Source organism: Vulpes vulpes, chromosome 4 (assembly GCF_048418805.1).
Source record: "Vulpes vulpes isolate BD-2025 chromosome 4, VulVul3, whole genome shotgun sequence".
In the NCBI taxonomy this organism is placed as follows: Eukaryota; Metazoa; Chordata; class Mammalia; order Carnivora; family Canidae; genus Vulpes; species Vulpes vulpes.
Window position 1 is genome coordinate 14,113,810 of NC_132783.1, and position 18,140 is coordinate 14,131,949.

Consider the following 18,140-nt stretch of genomic DNA (forward strand, 5'->3'; position numbering starts at 1 on the left):
ATGAGATGCATTTGGTACTGTAGCTTACAAAATACGTACACATAGAATAAAAACTAATTATTTGGTGCTATGGCTTGATCTTCCCCACACCTCTTTCCTCCTTCAGCTCTTTCCATCTCAGTCAATAACAACTGTCACCTACTGAAGTGCTCAACCCAGTAAGCCTACAGCCATCACTTCTGTTTCATCTGTCCTATTGGTTTATTCTACTTCCATTGTTTCTAGAATTTACTCTCTTCCATCTGTTCTCTACAAATATAGCTGAAGTGATGAATTTCCAAAGTGAACACATTCATTCCCCTCTCCTGTGTAAAACCTTCTGGTAGCCTATATCAGTGTTGCCAAAATGCGTTCTCTGTAACTATATAATAGACATAAAAAAAGAAATGAAAGCCCTGTCCTAGATCACACGGGCTGCTACAATAAAATACCACAGACTGGGTAGCTTAAACAACAGAAGTTAATTTTTCAAAGTTATGTGGGCTAAGAAGTGTAAGATTAGGGTTCCAATATGGTTGGGGTCATTCTAGTGAGGGCCCTCTAAGTGGCTTGCAGACTGTTGCCTTCTTACATGCCTCAAATAGTGGAGAGTAGAAGCCTTGATGTCTTTTCCTCCTCTGATAGTAGCATTCATCCCATCACGGCGGGCGGGCGGGGGGGGGGGGGGGGGGGGGGGGGGGGGGGGAGGGAGGAGGGTGTCTCACCTTACCTTCATGACCTCATCTAAACCTGCTTACCTTCCAAAGACCATGCTTCCTAATACCATCACATTGAGGAATGGGAATTGAACCTGTGAATTTTGTGGGGACACAATCATTTGGCTCATAGCAATTCTCACAGTCAAATCAGCTTTTAAAATGTTGAGTTAGCCAGATAAGGATTTTAAATGTTGCTATTTTTATACCAGGATTTTGGCTCTTACATGTATTATATAACTTTAAGAGGGTGGGATATATCGTAGGCACTATTTTCCAGAGATCTTCAACTATAGAACTCCTTTTCCTACAGAGTATCCCGAGGAGCTAATGTCTAGGAAATGCACTCTGGTGTTGCTGGGTCTTGGCACTGGACATCTCTAGGGTTTTTTTTTTTGTTTTTTGTTTTTTTTCCCATCTCATTACAGAAGCCCATTAGTAGCTTGGCATGTGTATGAGACTACTGCTGTAAGGGGACATTTCATATATTACTGTGTCTCTTGGGGCTAGAAGGTAAGAAATGTTTTCTACATGTTTTCTCTTGCCTTGTCTCCTGCTCTTGGGAGATTGTAATTTTTAAGACATAATGACCTAAGAATATTATGGATATTTGAAAAATATCATAAATGTGAATGGACTTAGTGTTCTACAGTAAGCCAAAGTATTGTATAACCAAATAGATTCTAACTTCATGATAAGATTCAGAGTCTCCATTAAAAAAAAAAAAAGATAAATACGTTCCTGTCCTTCTGGACAAAAGAATCAGAAATGAAACCAATTTCTTTAATTTTCTTACCAGCTTATTAATTTGATGTCATGTAGATACTACTTATACTTTATGTTATTGATGAGTCAAGGAAATGAAGTCATTTGTACACATTGGAATTTTATTTGAGCATCCATTGACTTCAGTTAAATAAGCCTACATCCAACTTTTAAGTTAAATGTAACTTTAGTCACTATTTATTGTTTATATGTAGTTTTTATAAAATGAATAGAGACTTTTTTGTTTTCAATATGCTTAATAAATAATATTGGAAACTAGATTTTAAAATAATGTATAAACATATAATATTTTTAAATGAAAATAATTTAATAGTGGAAAATGGAAAAATCATATAATGTTTTCAAACTGTCAGTGCTGAATAGTTGAATATTTTAAAAATATACAGGCCTTTGTTTTACCAGATATTCGAAATTGTTATAGTCAAGAGGGAAGAAAGATACAGGCCAGAATGTTGGGCATTTGCATGTAATGTAAAAATAGGTCACCTTTGGAAGGCATGAAGAATATGTAACCATTTGTTTATTTGTTGCTACTTATGGTAACAGTGTTCCTGAGAGCTAAGATAAATAGGATTTGGAGAATGATTTCTTTCTTAAGAATTTAAAAATTATTTAAAAATTATTTATGGATAATTTTTTCTTGGTGTATACTAAAAGACTGTCCAATTGATTAGGAAACATTGCATAAATTTATTTTAAAGTATATTTGTTACATTTCCAATAATATGCTTAATGTATCTTTTGTTTAAACCTCTAGACACTTTTTGAGGTCAAATATCTTTAAGTTTAAAACAATGGGTTCAGTTGTTAAACGAAGTACAAAAATATACTAGCTTCCTATTTTTCCAGATCTTCTGATGCTCTGTAGTGTATTTGTTATATTTTTAACATAAATTTTCTTGCTTTCTGTAAATGTAAACATTTATGAGCCCCATATCAAACAAATGATAGATGGTTGCCAATGAGGCAAATTTAGGGCAAAATCAAGTATATTAAGTCACTTCATGTTTTATTAATAATAGAGGAGTTCCAGGTTAGACTTGGAAAAATTTAAATGGAGAAATGGAAAACATTACATTGCAAAGGAATGTTGATTAAATGTGATGGCAGTAATCAAGATGATTTCATATACATGATTTATTATGAAATATATAAAAAAATTACATGAAGTCAAAAAGATTTTTTTTAATTTTTTTTTTATTATTTATGATAGTCACAGAGAGAGAGAGAGAGAGAGAGAGAGAGAGAGGCAGAGACACAGGCAGAGGGAGAAGCAGGCTCCATGCACCGGGAGCCCAACGTGGGATTCGATCCCGGGTCTCCAGGATCGTGCCCTGGGCCAAAGGCAGGCGCCAAACCGCTGCGCCACCCAGGGATCCCAAGATTTTTTTATTTGTTGCAAAGTGAAGTTTACCCAATTTATCCTGACTGCATTCTCTATACTCAACACTGTTTCTACCAGCTTGATTTGATATTCTTTTTTAAATTTTTTGGTGTATTTTGAATAATGAATAATTTTCTCTCATTTGTTTCTTTTGTTTTATAAAATGAAGTCCAGTGTAATGATGGAGACATTTGATTGTCACCTTATAGATGAATTCTAAAATATTCCTTATTTCAAGTTAGACATCAGTTGTCACTACAGAGAAGTTACTGCATCAAAGATCTCTTTGAAATTCTAAGTACTTTAGGCAGCCTGGGTGGCTCAGTGGTTTAGCATTGCCTTCAGCCCAGAGCATGATCCTGGATACCCAGGATCAAGTCCCACATTGGGTTCCCTACGTGGAGCCTGCTTCTCCCTCTGCCTGTGTCTCTGCCTCTCTCTCTCCTCTCTGTATATTCTCATGAATAAATAAATAAAATCTTTAAAAAAAATTTGAAGTACTTTAAAATAAGTACACACACCCAAATAAAACCAGAATCCTCATATTCACTGTTTTAATAATAGCTAAGCATATTATCTTTTTATTTTTTTAGAGGTAGGGACAGAGGGAGAGGGGAGGGGCAGACGGAGTGAAGAGGGGCAGAGGGAGAAGGAGAGAGAGAATCTTAAGCAGGTTCCATGCCCAGTGCCCAGAGCAGAGCCTGACTTGGGGCTAATTTCACAACCCTGAGAGAATGACCTAAGCCAAGATCAAGAGTGAGTGGCTTAATGGACTGAGCCCCCAGACACCTCTAAAGCATATTATCTTTAGAGATGAAGAGTTAATTAAATTCATCAAATATTTTTTTAGCAGTTTACCTACAGTATCTCCCAGAATGCCGATTGTATAATTGGCACTCCATTGACACTGGATTTTTGGAATGAGTGGGCAGATGGAAGCATTTTGTTAGCTGAAGCAAGTTACGTATAAAGGTATGTAAATATTACTTGTTCTCAAGATTCTTTCAACTAGCTGGGGATTCAAGCAAGTAAAGCCAGAAAAACAGGCATTTAAGGAAGAAAGAACTGAATGTGGAAGAGAAGGAAGTGCAAATGCTTAGGAAGTACATAGGCTCAGCTTGTGGCCCCAAATGCTCTGAGTTTAGTGCTCTTGTAGGGTAGATTGGAGACTAAACCTGGAAGAGGGACTTGACTTCTCATTTTAGAGATATTTTAACCTAGACTACATTTATACTTCAATGGTTAGAAAATATGAGGATCTTAGAAATGTTTTGATTGGAGAAATGACATGGCATTAGGGAGCTAATTGGATGACAGTGTTCACCAAGTGAACTGTACACCTGAGAAAGGGAAGCTGCCAGAAGTGTTACAGACCAGACACAAACCAGGCCATTTGGCTACAGTCTATGCTATGTTTCTCAAATTAGTATTTTTATTTTCTGAATTCTTCAGCTAGCTTTCCATTGTTTACTGGCAACTCTACAACACTTTTTTTCTTAGCTTATCTTAGCTAATGCTCTCTTAAATCCAGATCATAATATCTTTCCTCTCTTTCTTAGTAGGATATTTAGCTAAAGGGACCTTATTAAAATATCTTTTTAGTTAAGATCATGCATGCATGGGTGTGTGTGTGTGTGTGTGTGTGTGTGTGTGTGGCATTGACTGCTATTGCTGTTCATCCTGGATATCATTAGAAACTCTGAATAGATGTAGGTCATAATTGGAAAAGAAAAAAGTATGTATGATTTCCCTTAAGATAATTTATCCTTGTATTTATTATAGTCAGATTTGACAAAGTCTTTTGGAACATGAGCTGTTTTCCAGGTATTTTCATTTACTAGTGATAATGAACTTTTGTAGTGTATAATAGTCATTTTGCTAACAGATTACAGATAGTATGTAACTTCATAATTGTAATACTGTGGCTTATATATTGTCTTACTCCTTTCTTAGAAGAATAAATTGAGGTATAGAGACATTAAATATTTTCCTATATGTCAGGCAGCTAATAAGCGATAAAGTAAGTAATGAAATTGGTCTGGTTTCAAATAATACTACTTTGTCACCAATTAATATAATTGAATCCTTGTAGAAATAGCTTTATGCAGTCTATTATCTATTATTATTCCCATTTATTTTTAGGTTAGAGAATAGACTCATCTGGGTAGAAAAAAAGGCTAAGGTCAGATTAAAACAAAGGATTTCAGGCTCCACATTCCAAGACCTACATGTTGTATTAACTTTCTCAACTTTAGGACTAAGAAACAAAGTAAAATAAATAATTTGGAGCCCCAAGATGCCTATTAATCAGTGACTTCTCTAAAATATTACTTTTTGTTTGTTTGTTTCAATCATTCATACCCCAGCTTTGTTTCCATTAATTATAGTCTCAAACTCAGTGGTTTATGGTGTTAAATTTATCAACGAATACATATTTTTAGTAAATTTAATTTCTATTGTTGTCTAGCACTGGGACCTTAGAGCTCCATATTCTTCCCTAGAGCTTTATTTAATGTTGCCTCTAGTCATCTACTGGAAATGGTATGTATGACCTTAGGCATCTTCATGGTAGATTTTCCTGCCACTTTCTTCTGTCTATTCTATGCAGCTGCCTAATGAGTCATTTCAATGTCTACTTCATGTTTCCCAGCTGCATTTCATTTAGTTACCCAATATATTGCACATGCATGAAGAAACACTTATAAGGTTCGTGTTCAAGAATGCTTAGATTAGTGGGTGGCTTAGAGAGGGGGAGGAGGATGACAGAAAGAAATTAATGGATTCCCCACAGAAAGGTAATACTTTAAAATGCACAGTAAAGAATTTCTTGTAACCCAGATCACCCCATTGACATACATAATACAGTTTGAACATACACCTATCTTAACTTTTGAAACAACTCTTAATTTATTAAGGTGAAAGAGCTTGTTAGCATTTGCTTCAGTGTGCACAGGAGAGGTAAATGATTGGTTTAAAAATGTTTGATGATGCAGGGTTAATTGTTGGGCCTTAGGGACTTAGGATTCTTCAGAATTATGTTTTAAAATCTATAATACAAGCTTTAAAGCACCACCTGCAAAATGAAAAAGTATTCTGGTGCTTGAAATATATTGATATGAGCTAAAGTGAAGCTCATAAATTTTGTTCTGTTTCTCTTCTGAACAAACACAGCTTAGGATTGTATAATGCGTGCCTGGGGTGGTCTTGGTCATTGTGCTGTCAGAAAGCAGTGTGCTGTGTTCTTCCAGAAATATAGATGTGATACATCATATGCTGGGAATAGTGGTTCTTTTTTTTCATGATTTTTCAGTTTTCTTCTCCCTTCCTTTGGGTACAGTTTTACCTTAGTATAGAATAAGCAAAATATTACTAATAAACAGTGAAAGGGCTGACCTACAAAACCATCTTCAAGGGTTAAACAGATACTTGGCACTAATCATATGTTAGATTTAAATGAAAGTAGTGAATATTAGATAGCATTCCTCTTAGAAGTTTCAAATGATATCCCCAAATCTGGTTTTGTCCAATGTATGTTTGGCCCACACATTGTTTTTTTAACAATTTAATTAGTTTCCAACATTCAAAATTGGAAGGTTTTACCTAAAATATCAGAGTTCTGGCTTCTCTTAAAAAATATGAAGGTCTGGCAATATTGAGAAGACCTTCCCGCATGACCATAGTTGATGAGAACTGCAGAAAATGCCCACTACACACATTTGCTAGAATCTAAATTCCATGAAGACTCATGAAGAAGGAACTGTTCCACGAAGAACTGAAGTCCTATGAAGTACCATGAAGGACTGGTTTGTGGGTTGAAATAATCTGAATACATGGAAGAGTGTCTGGCTATAATATGTTTAATACATTATCACACAAATCAGTCTTTAATCTCTTACTAAACATTTGTTGAGCAACATAGTATAGGTTCACCAGGATGATACCCACGGATCATTACTGTATTGTACTGAAAACACCTTTTCATTTATGTTATCTCTTTGAGCCCCTTCTCAGGTATTTACATTTTTTGTTGCTTTCTAAAAATTGTAGTAAAATATACAAAACATAAACATTACCATATTAAGCATTTTTAAATGTACAGTTCAGTGGCATTAAATATTTTCACATTATTGTACAATCATCACCAGAACTTTTCCATCTCCAGAACTTTTTTCATCTTCCATATTTAGAATATGGTTCGTATAAGGAATATCTTTCTAAAAAGACTTATCTAAGTCATTGTAGAAATTTTTATTTTGGGATCCTGGATGGCTCATTGGTTGAGCATTTGCCTTCAGCTCAGTTCATGATCCTGGGGTCCTGGGATCAAATCCTGCATTAGGCTCCTCCCAGGGAGTCTGCTTCTCTCTCTGCCTATGTCTCTGCCTCTCTCTCTCTGTCTCTCATGAATAAATAAATAAAACCGTAGAAAAAAAAAGAAATTTTTATTTCATTTTTAATGGTTTTGGGGAAAGAAGGTTGGCTACTCTGGTGAACATTTAAGCATTACTGTAGCAACTATACATGGAAGATTCTTTTGTTTTCTTCAGTTATGTTAATAGAGATTTGTTAACCTAATGTTTTCATTTATAGTGAGATTTTATCTTCAGAAAAGTAATTTTTTTCTTGCCCAACCTTTGTCTTTAGATTGATGTTCTCACATAACAATCCAGGAATGCAGATATTATTTGCTAATTTTAAGAAACTCTGGTTTGATGCGATTAGGTGATTGCTGGAATATCAGCCCAGGTTTTCTGTTTAGCTCAGTGTACTTTCACTGCACCAGGAATTCCTGATTATAGAAATTTTTCAAAATGGTTCAAAACCTGTAATTTTAAAAGATTTTGGGGAAATATATATATTGCATATTTATTTGTTCTTGATATTGAAAGACCTCTGAAATTCTTTCAACAGCTTAGCCCAGTCCTGGAGATGATGCAAACATTTTGCCATGGCAATTCTTTGGATTTGTGTTCACTGGCCTATGTAAGGCAACTGCTTGGTAATGGTGGAAGAAGTTTATAAATCTTGTTGAAAAGCAAACATCGAGATCACAAACAATATAGATATTTATTAAGGACCCACACTTGTAAAGCCAAGGTTTCCTTAAAAAAAAGAAAATGAGGCATTTTGCTCTGAGAAGAAGACAATGGAATTTAATTAGGTTCTGTATACCATATACTTTGCAGTTGGGATCCAGGGATGTAATCAAATCGTCTCACTTTTCATTGAAAAATGGACTTGCAAAAGCTTGTATTTTGCTCATGGTTAGTAAATTTTCAGTGAAGTTTTGTTAAATTAGTTAAACTATATATTATTAAATTCTCTGAAGTCATATAACAGGTTTAAATGCTAAAGAATATGATATTAAAGACATTTACATTATTCATTGTTATGTTTTATTTCAAACAAATTAGTAACCCTGTTCTTAGGTATAATACTTAATGAGTCCTGTGATTCATCTCTTGAAAGACTGACATATAATTGGTAATGAAGTTATCTGCTTTTGACAAAAGTTTCTCCTACGACTTCCTGATGATATTTTTAAAAGGCTGGATTTATAAAATCCATAAATTTATGCATCTTTTGAGGAAGGCCACTTTTATATTAAATCTAATTAGTGATGAGGGCAGTTTTCAAGTTTATCATATTCTCACAGTTATAACACATATTTTCTGAAATTATGCCCTTTATCATGATAGCAGCTTCCTTATTTTTTTACTTCTATTATTTTGTCTGATTAGTTCTCTCAAATTTCAATCTTAGTATTCTCTGACTTTCTCTAGTATATATTAGTGCCATTGATTTCTCAGATTAATCTTAAATTAGTTATTTTCATATTTAAAACATTTAAATCTTTTAGCAAGTAAATACATGCTTAAGATGCATCTGCTTGCTTAATAAAAGCATGGAACAGTGCTGTATCTAATGTAAATGACCCTCATAGAGGATTGTTTTATAATATTCCATAGATAACAAAATTAGTTTTAGTAGTAATCATGAAATGAAATAGATACTAACAGCAATAATAGAAAAATAAATGAGTTTTGTATGTATAATCATGCCAGTAAAAAATTTAGAAAACAATAAAAGTAATAAATTAAGATTTTTTATTTCCATAAAAATACTTTTTTTTTTAAAAATAGAAAAGAAACAAATGAAGAATGCCTTCAAGAGAATAAATTCTTCAAGATTTGGAGGGTGATTTGTGCATAGAATTACAATATTAAGGTAACTCAAGTACTGTTTCTTCATCTTTACAATCACTGTGCTTTCAGTGTTTATTTTGAATATGTAGATGCAGCAGTATATTGAGCCGTAGATGTTGGAGCTCTGAACTATGCCCAAAAGAAGCTCAAATTATTTCAAACCATTGTGAATTTACTCTTGAAATGAATGAGGGCAGCAAGGATCACAGAGTCAGGGCTGACTGGGTAACTCAAAGTTTTCCAAATTAATCTGCCTGTAGAATATTATTTTCATTAAAGGTAAATAGTAATCAAATGCTAATTTGGACTATATATGTATTTTACTAAAACTCAACAGTAACAGCAATTACATTTAGAACATAAGAGCAGAGATTTGCATACTATAGCTTTTGGGGCCAAATCTCCCATGATCCCATTTTTGGGGAGAGCAAGAGAGAGCAAGAAAAGGTTCAGACACCATTTCTGAGCATGCGCATTCACAATGGGACTAAATTCTGTTGTGTATGTGAGTGTTGGTCTTAGCACAGTATATTAAAAGCAAACACAGTCTATGCCATTTTATTTCCCAGGTGCTGTGTATCTTAGGTGTTGACTTTCTCTGTGGTAAATGTGGTTAACTTGAGTGTGGTTCAGAAAATGTGTCTCATGTGCTTTAACCTCTTTTATTTGAGGAAATAATCCAAGCTCAGATTTAAATCAAAACCTTCGAGGAATTATATTTCTTCAAGCAGCTTCACCTTGATAGAGTTTTGTTATCTCTTATATTTTTATTAAAGATAGATATATGAGCAGAAAACTGTTGTTACATAAATATTTGCAAGCTATGTCTTTGAAATAATTTCACCCCTTTTGATCTAACCTTATATAAAATAAAAAAAGCTGTTGATAATAGTTAAATTTCCTTGACTTTTTCTTTAAAGTGCATTACTTTATTTATAGGGTCTCGAAAATGTTTCTGTATATTAAAAAAGTAACTCAATCATATTTTAGCAGACCAGAAATATAACTTGTAAGGAAAATCCCTTTGGTACTACTGTTAGCTTTAGCCATATAGACTATCATGTTCTTGGTCTCTCTGAGGACATGTGCCCAAATGGAATAGTCTTTGCTTTATCAATAGATATATTTAAATTTATGCTGCAATGACTGCAAATTTTGCAGCATAGTCTACTTGGTTATATTATTTCAATTATGCTCATTCTTTAATGCAGTCTTTTTTATCCCTTTTGTGTTTATCATACTAAATAAAACACAAGTAGGAAATACCAATTTTAAGTCTTTAAACTATATAATTGCATCTGTAACTAATAAAGGGATATGACTGTATACTTAGTGCACTTTAAGTTTTCAAAGCTTTGAGAAATAAAAAAAACCCATTAGATCATTTAGCGTGTAATTTAGAAAAGTTAAGGCCTAAGAACTGGCTTTTATATACTCTTGGATGTAGGACCAAGAAGGTTCTGGGGCTGGTACACTTTAGTTCATTGTGACCCTTTGAAATATAAGGATCACCAATCAGCCATTTTATGTCTAAGAGAACTAGACTATAGGCTCCGGGAATACTTGAATGCTGATGGAACTCAATAAAAATATAGAAATTAATTCTGAGTTTTATTTTATGTCAGTAGGCGTTCAGCTGTTCAAACTGATTTTTCAAAGGAATTCACTACTTTGAAAGATTCAGGCCCAGATAACCAACTAGTTGATTTGTAATTTGGAAGTAATAAAGGATTTCCCTCTGTTAGGATGGTGCAGATAACATTTTATGCCCAGTCTAAAGGCAGTTGACCAAGAGTAGTATGAAAGGACCAACAAAAATCAGGAATGCAGTAATCAGGATAATCAGTGGAAAGAAATCAGTTCCTATGTAAGGTGACTTCCTCACCTTCTTTTCCTTCTCTTCCTCCTTCATCTTTTCCTGCTGCTTCTTACTTCTTTTAATATATATCTTTTGTAATTTTTATTTTTATTTATTAGATATATACATGACAAATCAATAAGCAAAAGGCCTATATAACATATTGGAAAGTTTTATAAAAGACATGAACAGGCAGTGAAGTTCCTTCTGGGCTTCTCTCCAGGAAGAGAGGACTGTTGCTACACTATTGCATTAAATGGGGAAGTATTTGCTATTAATCTACAAGGAATCCTTTGCCAATTGGTATATGTACTGTCTCTGCATCTTATAATAAGGCCACCTTTTTGTAAAGGCACGTGGGCTCTTTTCAACTCCTATTTTAAAGCCAACAAACAGAAAAGAATCTCTCTCTCTTTTTTAAAAGAGTTATTTATTTTAGAGAGAGAGAGAGAGAGCACGTGCACAAGCAGGGGGAGGGGCAGAAAGAGAGGGAGAGAATCTCAAGCAGACTCCCTGTCTCCTCTTTTATTTGAGGAAATAATCCAAGCTCAGATTTAAATCAAAACCTTCGAGGAATTATATTTCTTCAAGCAGCTTCACCTTGATAGAGTTTTGTTATCTCTTATATTTTTATTAAAGATAGATATATGAGCAGAAAACTGTTGTTACATAAATATTTGCAAGCTATGTCTTTGAAATAATTTCACCCCTTTTGATCTAACCTTATATAAAATAAAAAAATCTGGCATGGAGCCAGATTTGGGGCTTCATCCCAGGACCCTGAGATCATGACCTAAGTGAAATCAAGAATCATGTTCAACTGACTAAGTCACCCAGGTGCCCCCAAAGGAATAGCTCTTGTGGCAATTAAAAGGTGCTGTTTTCACATAATTTGGTCAACTTGGGAAATATGCAAACCTGAAACAGGACTTCATATCATACTGCTAAGAAAGTTATAGCACAGCTTCCATAGACTTTTCAAGGTTGTGACAAGAACAGGATGCAAGAATCCCTCTGCCCCCTCAAAAAAGGGCACATCTGTGGAATGGAAAATTAATTGTGACCAGGAAATATATATGGATATAGTTTTGGTTGTGATTTTTAATAGTGGATCAACCAACCTACCTGAAAGAAATGCAAATGGACTACCTTCACATTAAACTGCATAATCTTGCTCATAATTAAAGAAATAAAAATTCAGACATAAGAACTTGATTCGCACTTATTTTCTTAATAAAGTACCTGTTGATGTACAATATGTAAATATATAGAATGGAGAAGTAATAGTTCTCATTCAAAGATAGTGCCATCAAAATCATTTTTAACCTCTTTAATGGCAGCTTGTCACATCTATAAAAATATAAATGTACATTACTTTGACCTAACAATTTCACTTCTAGGAATTTATCATGTACTTTATCTTGCACATGTATGCAAGGGCATTTCTACAAAGATATTTTCTGCATCCCTGTTTATGAAAGCAAAAACTGGAAAGTACCATAATGTTTTTCATTTATTTATGCTATACCTATACTATGGAATATTATACAACCACTAAAAAGGATAAAGAGTAAGTCCATTTGTTTACATTAAGAAATCTCAAATATAATTCCAACTAGAAACATCAGTTCCCAGAGCAGTGTTAAAATTTAATAGTAAATTTATTAATAAATTTAATAACAGTATTAAATTCAGTATGTGAATTTTTGTTAAAATGAAAAATATAGATAGATTATAATTCTAGAATGATGCAGAGTAACTTAAGTGTATTCTCTTGGGCAGGAACATGAGGACTAGAGAACTACTTTTTGCTCTAATAACTATACTATTTGAATATTTACCATGAGTTGGGTTTTTTTTTTTTTTTTAAGAAATCAAAAAATCTAGTAGAAGGAGTGTAAATGGCATTTTACAAAAACTAATGTTGGACATCTTACTGAAATGTCTTCTAATCTAATTTTGTTGTATTTGTGAAGTTATTTTAAAATGCATCAAATCTAATAGTGTTTATGCAAGGAAGATTTCACATCAGTGTTTTACCACCTCATCACTGATACTTCCTTATTCTATTAGTAAAATTGTTGATTATCACAATGGATGCAGAAAAAGCATTCAATAAATTCAATATTTTACCCACATACACATGCCTATATGTATTTGTGTATGTGTGTATTAAAAATAGTGGAGAACTTCACTGATTCTGCTTGTATCTACTAAAATTCAATGCAAAACGTTATACTTAATTTTTAACTTTAGAAGCATCTTAAAAAGTGATGCTTGCTATCCTTGCTACTGCTCAAATTGTAATCATTTTGGAGGTCCTGGCCAATATAATGTGATTTCTTTTCTTAACTCATGGATTACTGCATCACTTGGATGTGATTTTTGTGGTGTTCAAGTATGTGGTATTTTTGTCTTTTTTTGTTTTAGCTCTATTGATTTTTGTCTTTTAACTTCATAGGACTGTGATAAGAAAGAGAGTCTTAGAATAGCATTTATTTGGAATTTGTGGAAGCTTTATTTTTATGGCTTACTACATAGTCAATTTCTTCTTGCTGAAATAGCCCCTTTATAATTTTTTTTTCAGTGAGAAACTGACCAAAATTTCTGTGTTCTTGATTTCTAAAAATGTCTTTAATTCACTCTAACTCTTGAATGGTAGACTGGCCAGGCATATGATGAAGTACAAGGTTATTTTCCTAGAGTCATCTAAATATGTGATTTATCTGACTTCTGTCACGTATTTCTGTGAATAAGAAGTCTGCCATCAATCTTATTGGTGAAGTTTCCTTATAGAAAATTTTGCCTTTTTCTGGAAAACTTAAAAACTTTTCTTTGCTGCAAAAGGTAGCAAATTTCATTATGCTGTGTTGAGATTTGGTTTACACATATGGTAGGGTTTTTTTTCAACCTGAAGATTGATATCATTAGTTCTGGGAAAAATCTCGCTCTTACATCTTCAAATACTACATCTTTGCAGTCTTTTCTATTTTTCTCTTTTTAGAATTAGGTAGATATATATGGTCCTCAAATTATTTCTCATGTCTCTTGATTACCCACCTTCTCCCTCATCCATTATGGAAAATTCTGTTAGTCCTGTCTTCCAACTTATTAATTTGGTTTTTAATTTTCTTTAAAATTTAGCCTACAGTTTTAAGTTTCTAAAAATTTCCCTAATGACTCTGTTTTTTTAATTTCTAAAATTTCTAATATTTTTTCCTGTCTGCTGTTTTATCATCACGTATTATTTTTTCTTAAAATATTTTTTCTTTTAATCTCTTTGAGTTATTTAAACCTAATTCTCTGGGATGCCTGGGTGGCTTAGCGGTTGAGCATCTGCTTTTGACTCAGGGCGTGATCCCGGAGTCTGGTGTCAAGTCCCCCACCAGGCTCCTTGAGAGCCTGTTCTCCCTCTGCCTGTGTCTCTGCGCCCCCCCTCTGTCTTTCACGAATAAATAAATAAAATAAAATAAATAAAAATAAACCTAATTCTCCTAATATCTTCTCAAATTATGTTATTAGTTTGATTTTCTGGATTCAAATTCTCTCATGTTGGAGGCAGTAAACCCTCTTAGATATTTATTGGTTTGTGTGTTTGCTTTAACTCCTGCTGTGCATAATATATGCTCTATGAGGGCATGATTTGTAACTATTTGTTTTTCACTATTGTTTTCTTAGCACTGGCAGAGCACCTGGCATATAGTAGATACTCAATAAATATTTGTTGCATCAGCAATTCATGTACTTTTGTTCTTTGTAAATCTTGTTTGTAAACTTATCCTATATGGATTTTTCATGGTCTATATAATTGCTTTCCTATGTGGGTTTTCCATGGTCTATATAATTGCTTTCTGTTTGTTTCTGCCCTAGGCTTATAATAACATTGTAGCTGTTTGGCTTAAAACTCTTGCCCTGTGTAGTAGCACATATCCATGCCACACACCCCTAACTTTGCATCTGTTCTGGGCTATAGTCTGGCAGTTTATTTCTACCCCTTTCACAGGAAGAAGGCATAGATCTGCCTTTCAGGTTTATGCAGGTCTAACCCATGACCTCTTAGCCTGTATTTGGCTTTATATTCATGGACTACATGACTAGATTTTCTTTTTTTTAAAAATTTATTTATTTATGATAGTTACAAACAGAGAAAGAGAGAGGCAGAGACACAGGCAGAGGGAGAAGCAGGCTCCATGCACCGGGAGCCCGACGTGGGATTCGATCCTGGGTCTCCAGGATCATGCCCTGGGCCAAAGGCAGGCGCCAAACCGCTGCGCCACCCAGGGATCCCAACATGACTAGATTTTCAATTGCTTGCTTTTCCTTCTCAGTTATACTTTTCTGCTTTATGGATATATATCTGTTCAATTTATAAATTTATCTCCATATTTTAAACAAAAAGGAGCCATTACCTGTTATTTCTGTATTTTAAGGAGAGATAATTTTCATGTTTTTTTCTCTAAATCTAGAATATATGTGTGTGTGTGTTTTCCTATAAAATCAAGAATTATTTATTCATCTCTTTATTTCAGCGCAAAAGGAGAACATATACTGTCCTAGCTGTCCAGTAGAGTTATAGCACATAGATTTGTAATATCTTCATGAAGGATAGCCATCCTGCCTAAGTTCCCAGAAATTGCATATATCTGTGTAGTCAATAGGAGCAAGAAATACGACCTTAAATCTAATTCATGTAAATGAAGTAATGTAAGCCTGAACCATGAACACCATTATGTGGGAAGGCTTAGATATCTTTACTGATAGACTATGGTCCTCAATGGGAAGAAGTCACCTGCATGTAGATCTGTGTAAGATGTAGCACAGTCTGGTCGCAAACAACACACTGTGCATGCATTACTAGATAAAACTAGCCATCTGATAAAACAAAGACATTCTGTTTCTTATAATGGAATAATAACAGCTCCTCTTAGAGAATAGTAATTTAACAAGATTGATACCACAATTATATTACTGCATCAAATCCTTAAACTTCAGAAGTTCAAGTAAAGCATTTATGGTGGTCGGCTTTCACTTTCACCTTCTTAAACCCATATTCTCCCTGGCCAGGTTGTATATTTAGGGAGAGAATTAAAAATAGGTCAAAAGAAGAGGTACACAATCACTTTCAACATGATTCATACATCTATAGGCATTCGTACAAATGCCAAATAAGGCTTCTGGACGAGAGCAGGCTTTCCTACAGCATGAATACCTTTAATTATGTTGTTTTTTTTCAGTCCTCAGATGAGTTTCTTTTTATCATTTATCAGTGTCTGCTTTCATGTCTTTTTTCAAACATCTAATTGGAATCTGTCATTCTCTTAAGTTTACTAAACTTCATCTAGCTTCCAAACAAACTTTTCTGAAATATCAATTTTTTTCTGGAACACTTTTCAGAACATTTAGAAAAAAAGAACACTTTCTATTTTCTATCCTAGACTCTCTCATAAACATATAGTATTCATAAAATGCTCTTATCACCCTTAACTTTTATCTAGTGATTGCCCATATGATTACTACATCAATACACATGAATTTAAGTCATATGGTCTATTTTGTCCTTTTGTATATGTAGATAATGATTTTGTGGTTGTGCCTTATAAAGCATCTGAATAAATAGTAAAAATTTATCTGGATATTCAGCTCTATGGTGGATGGGCTTTATATGCTTATGCTTCGCTGCCTTATATTTTTGCATTTAACCTGTAGATTTGATGTTCTATAACTACATAGTTAACATAAGTTAACAAGGAGACCTATTATCTTTCTTCATGTATTCTTTTGTTACTATAAAGTAACTTATTATACAAGTAATCCAGACAGTACAGAATTATGAAAAAATAATATGAGTATCACTTTGCTCTTCTAGTCCTACTTGTCTGAGGTAACCAATTCTAAGAATTTGGTAATTAACTCTGAAAATATTTAAATAGTACTTTCTCCATTTCTGGTATGAGTCTTAAAATTTGATTTTATTGCATGTTAGTTTTCTTATGATTTTGCTATTTCTTAATGGTCCTCTTTGGCAGCACAATCTAGTTTCAACTTTTATATCTTTCTAGTTGATATAAGAGTTTCTGGTATATTTTGCCAAATGTGGCATCTACCATTAGCTAGTCAAAAATGATAGTACCATTGAGTTCTTTTTATGTATAACATTGCTAAAATATTATATCATGAACTACAGTGACTTCTGTAAATGCTCTAATATAAGTTATTGGAGGCACTTGCTTATAATACCTGCCACAAACAGGTAAATTATACTTTGATACTTTCCCCCTGAATAACATTTTAGCCTGAATGATCTTACCACAGTTCCAGTTGCACCAGAAGGGTCTATTAAGTTACTGTACTTTTCTCTTAGAGAAATCAATACCTATTACCTTTAGGTTACACTTAAAAATATAGGATTGTTTGAATTAGTATGAATGTGTCTTAGTATCATGTAAATATTTTTAAAATTATTATTATAAGGAATCAATCTAAGTCAGGCTTATAAATAGAAACTTACAGCTAAGAATCTGAATGGACAATAGGAGAGTCAGCACTTCAACTTTTACATGTTTAACAAAAGATTATAGAATTGTCCTACAAGCATAAGCTAAATCATGAAAATTTACATTTTCCTTCTGTAGGACAGTTCCTTCTAACATTATCCTCTGAACAACAGCTCATTTTCTTGTGCCAGTATTCTATTCCCTGAGCTGCAGCTTGGCAGCAGCCAGGTCTCAAATTTCAACCACATGTATTTCAAAAAATCAAAAGATCCTTATTTGGCACTTTAGTCACATATCTTTAAAAGCAGTGTTTGTGCGTCAGATTTAAAAATAATTGAAACCAGGGGCTTCAAAAAACCAAACTTTACTTCCAAGATGTTTCAACTTCAACTGATTCCAAAAACATTGAAAGCAACAGAATGGAAACGAGAATAGAAACTTCATGCAGACTGCAGCTTAATATACTGACAGAGCCAGCAGAAATAGGCTCAAAATGTGTGCCCTACCCCCAAGCCAGGATGAGGATCCTTATAGTGCCTTGACCCTGTTTGCATGATAGCCTGCCTGAAAACAGGTTCTGCAAGTCTATGGGATCATTTTCTCTAACACTGAATGAACTCATACCCAAAGATGGGAACATATGTAGCTGTTTTGGGTTGGTTATCCAATATTAAAAATCACATTAAGAAGTATATGCATATATATTTCATGGTCAAA

The 18,140-nt window shown here is 33.7% G+C and overlaps 1 long non-coding RNA gene across 2 annotated transcripts in view; it reads left to right on the forward strand.

Annotated features, from left to right (window-relative positions):
- The first annotated feature begins 946 nt into the window (after positions 1-946).
- LOC112933635 (uncharacterized) overlaps positions 947-18,140 on the forward strand; it is a 386,127-nt gene continuing 368,933 nt past the window's right edge. The window contains exons 1-2 of one of the 2 annotated variants that reach the window (XR_012000931.1): positions 947-1,208; positions 3,716-3,837. This is a non-coding gene — a long non-coding RNA (uncharacterized lncRNA). The remainder of the gene's footprint in view (positions 1,209-3,715; positions 3,838-18,140) is intronic. The other variant, XR_012000932.1, reaches the window with a different exon arrangement.